The sequence below is a fragment of the Pteropus alecto genome, unplaced genomic scaffold, assembly GCF_000325575.1.
Source record: "Pteropus alecto unplaced genomic scaffold, ASM32557v1 scaffold113, whole genome shotgun sequence".
Classification (NCBI taxonomy): domain Eukaryota; kingdom Metazoa; phylum Chordata; class Mammalia; order Chiroptera; family Pteropodidae; genus Pteropus; species Pteropus alecto.
Window position 1 is genome coordinate 4,285,113 of NW_006433949.1, and position 4,640 is coordinate 4,289,752.

The following is a 4,640-nucleotide window of genomic DNA, read 5'->3' on the forward strand; positions in this document are numbered from 1 at the left end:
GACTGCAGGAATGGGATGAAATGTCTATAAATAGCAGTTCTTTGTGTAGCATCTACTGTATAATAAAGTGTTGTGTAACTCTGCCATGCAATGTAAATAATGATAGTAATTTGCATTTTCTTATTACTATTCATCCTCAAATTGAATCTACAGTCTTTTGCCAATATTAAGATCTATTTCTCCCTTCATTACATCTCCCAGGGTCCCTACTAACATGAGAGAGGGGAGGCAAACAGTACCCTTACTTTGCATCCATATTGTACAACAGGTACACACCTAACTGCCTTCCTGCCTCTGCGTTTTCACCCTCACGAACCCACCAGCAGAGTGGGCCATGGCTGGACCCACACCACACAGAGCCGGGATAATGGAAGGACACTTCCCTCACCTCCTTATTAACACTTCTTTCTTTTCTTTTCTTTTTTTTTTTTTTCTTTCTTTCTTTTTTATTATGACTCCAGAAATTCCAGCCCAGGGCAATTATGCTGGACTTCAAGCAGAATCAGGAAAGATTCCAGAAAAAAAATATTTTAAAAATTTTACCAGCCTGGAGGGCCTATTATTAGTATGATGGAATAATGTGATTGAGAAATTAACTGGACTTATTTTCTACTGTAGACTCATTGCAAAGACGAAGGGAGATTCCACCCCCCCACACCCCCAAGCAATTAAACCTCATAGTCCTAGGCTGCTGGGTTTGCCTGGCTCAGGGGAGCTTGGATGCCCAGGAACTTTGAGACTTGGAGTTGAATTATCAAAATGCTATGCCCTTAGAGGGAAGGAGGTGGAGAGAAGAGAAGCGCAGTTCCCTAAGGAATTCCACACAAGGGATGCAGAACAGCAGAGAGGAACAGGATGGGGGGATAAGAGATACATTATGTGGTATCCAGGGCTTATTGACTGAGATGTGCACACAAATTGCCTGGAGACCTTGTTAAAATGCAGTTTTGATTCAGAAGATCTGAGGTGGGTCCAGAGATTCTACATTTCTAACAAGATCCCAAGCAGTGTGGATTCTGTTGTTCCTGGGACCCCACTTTGAGTAATAAGGGGTGAGGAGTAGGTAGGACTTCAAAGGAAGGGCACAGGAAAGTCTAAACGTCAAACCCTGTGCCACTGGAAGCAACGGCAAAAATTCTGAGTAGCTGAGTTGTACACTGAGCGAAAGGACACTATTCTCAGCAGAGCTGCCCGTCTTCAAAGGAGTCACTTCAGTCTGTACAAACAGCATCTATTCCAACGGACTACAGGAAGAACTGAAGCCTTACCCATATTTTCTGGCCTATTTATCTACAACCTCTTAGGCTTCTTAAATGACCCTAGGGAAGAGAAGGAACGCAACTCCCAACCCCCCATAGACTGAATTTCCAAACTACCTTGGCTTGAGGAAGGAACAGTGGAGGACCCGAGCTAAACATATTTAGTTTAGAAAAATTAAGAAATGTGAAATTTTTTTTTTGAACCCAAGTATCATGGAGCGAACTCATGTGAGTTACCGCTTTAATCTCAAACTTAAAGAGAATCAGATTCAGGAATTGATAAATAATTATTTATCAGTTATTCAAAGAACAAAAGTTAGAGGATGATGAATAAATGTCCTTAAGCCTTGATGTGGGGCATTTGGGGGCTTCTGACAAGTAAAAGTAGTTGGAGGATGTAAGTGCCTCAAAAGATCTGAGGACTTAAATTCCTTATCATTCAATGATTTTGCTGTAGTCACCAAAGAAGATAGACCTTCCCCTTATACAGACCCTTCAAATTGCTCTGAGATTTTTTTTTCCTCCATCAAGTCCTTGCTTTTCGTTTAAACATGATTTCACCAGTATAAACATATTCGGGAGAAAGACCCAGTTTGATTTTCTTCTGCCAGCATCTTCCAAAGATAGCCTCGCATCCCATTCTCTCATAAAAACAAGTCTTAAAAATAAATGAAGGCAGTAAGTGCTGTGTCCAAAGCCAAGTTCGTTCCAAAGTTGAGAGTAATAAAATCCAGGGCTCCCTTTCCCTAATTCAATTTCGAGAGCAAATGCCTTTCATTGGTAATTTTGTTTGTAACCTCTGATCCTGCCATCTCCAGGACCCGATGTTTTATTAAAGCATTTTCAATCTGGTTCTGATTATATAAGAAAAGTTTGTGCCTATACTCATCAGTGTCTCAATCCGCATGGAGATATCAGCTTGATTTGCCCTCAAGTCTCCAAAAGATCTAAAATCAAGGGAGAAGGTAAGAAGAAATTACTCTATCTTTTGCCCAATCATCTATCTAAACTTGAGAAATCAAAAGTCACATTTTTGCTCGGCCATCAGTTTTTAAAAAACTAGATGCCAATGTTTAACATACAGGAATTTCACACAAAAATCCAAATTTCTAGTTTCTCTTAAAAAATCAGTTTTGGCGACATCTGGCTGCTGTCCCAAATGGCCAAATACTGGTGTAGTGGACATTTGTGATCCTTTGGCCACCAGCATCTGAACCCCTCTACTATGTTCAGGGACTGTTTCCAGTTCACAAGGCTTGGTGGGAGGCCGATGTTATTCTCACCATTTAAACTGTATACCAGGTACTCACTAGCATGCAACCCAGGCCTGGCCAATTTGACATGTCTCCCAGGGGTTTTTAAATGCAGCATTAGTTTTAGGAAGAATCCACTACAGGGGAGAATTGGTGAATTCTTTCTGACAGTGGAAACAGTGAAAGCAACATCCAGATTCTAGGGACCGCAGGGAAGTAGCTTCTGAAGGTCTGCAACAGTTGCCTTATTGGCTGGGTTCCGTGTAATAATTTTGACCATGGTTTTGGTTCTATGGCCTGTCTTTGTCCCGTTTTCCAAGTCAGGTTGTCCGGCCTGCCTCCCACTGATTGTACATTATTTAATATTTCATTGCTACATTCCTTTTCTGCTTAAATCTTCCATCTACAAACTCTACTCCCTTGAGGCAGGACATAGTTTCCACTCAACCCTCCTATATCTCAACTTCCAGGCTACTTATAGAGATGGGAGCTCATAATCCTGGTCTTCATCTCTCTTTTTCTCTTTAAAGTGACAGAATTTTGGCACTGAGAGAGAGGCTGGAGATGGCCTACGGCAAGGATCAACAAAGTAATAAGGAAAGTTTCCTAAAGGTGCCACCCCTATTTCCCCTGACATCTCATTGGGCAGAACTGGGTCACATGGTCACCCTGTAAGTCAATCAGGAGACCGGGGTTGCTGTGATTGGCTTAGTCTAGGGCAGTAGTTCGACTTTGGTCGAATATTAGAATCATTTGGTAAGCTTTTAAAATGCCAATGCTAGATCCTACCCCCAAAGGCCCAGTTTAATTGGTCTGGCTGGACTTCTGGCATTGGAATTTTTTAAAAACTCCTCAGGTCCTTTCAATGCCATCTCTCTCTCTCTCTAGTCCAGCCTCCAGCCCTTATCATTTTACAGGTGCCAATATTGAGGTCCAAAAATATACTAAGTAACTTGACCAAAGGACTATAGCTTCAATTAATAGCAAAAACAGAAACAAACAAAACCACACCGGTACACAAATGACATTTAATAAGACTCCTTTGTTTTTCCATAACGTGCAGGTGAGTATCCATTCTTTCTCTTAGAAAGTCAAGTCATGGAGAGCTCAAAGGCTGAGAAGCAGTAGAGTGTAGGGCAGTTGTTCTCAAATCTAATTGCATCAGAATCCCCTGGAGGGCTTGTCACAACAGAGAGGGCTGGGCCCACCCCCACAGTTTCAAATTAGATGGGTTTGGGGTGGGAGGAAGAATAATGAACATTTCTAACAAGTTCCCACAGGATGCTGCTGCTGCTGGTCCAAGGACCACACTAGTGTAGAGGCTAAGAGCTTAGGCTATAAAATCACATTATCTGATTAAGATCCAGTTCTGTCCCCGATATGTAGTCAGAATATGGGCAAGTTATTTAACATGTCTATGTAACCAGGCCAATAGCTTCAGCTTATCACAACAATTAAGTGAGTATAATAAACGTAAAGCACTTAGAACAGTGTCTAGCCTATAGGAATTCTCTAGTGAAAATCAGCTATTATCATTCACTCATTGAATAATTACTGAGTGCTTCCTTTGAACCAGACACTGTTCCAGGCACCGGGAGTACAGTGGTGAATAAGTCAAAGCTTAGCCTCTCAATTAGCTTCCAATCTACTGTGGATAACCTTGTAAATATATAATATAATGATGTCACACAGAAAAATTCTGCATTCCAAGCAAACTGAATAGCAGTTGCACACAGAGTTTTATGAGAATTTGGTCCAATCTTGTTTGCATCTTCTAGCTCAAGGAATTGGTGGCATCGGGTTTCTAATGCAAAGGCCCCAAGGCAATACGGCTCTTACCATAATGACTGAATAAGTCCAGGTTATAGCATTTTAGTTAGGATTCTCCAATAGAAAAAAAATATATATGTGTGTGTATATAATTTATATTGATGTTTATGCTTAATTAGATTTTAAAATATATTTCTATATTCTATATCACACAATAAACATACTATTAACATATAATGTATTATGTATTAACAATATATATTAATAAGTTATATATAATAACTATTTTGCATTTTAAATATATTTTTAATTTTTTATATATTCACATTTATCTAATATATATATATATCATAGGAAT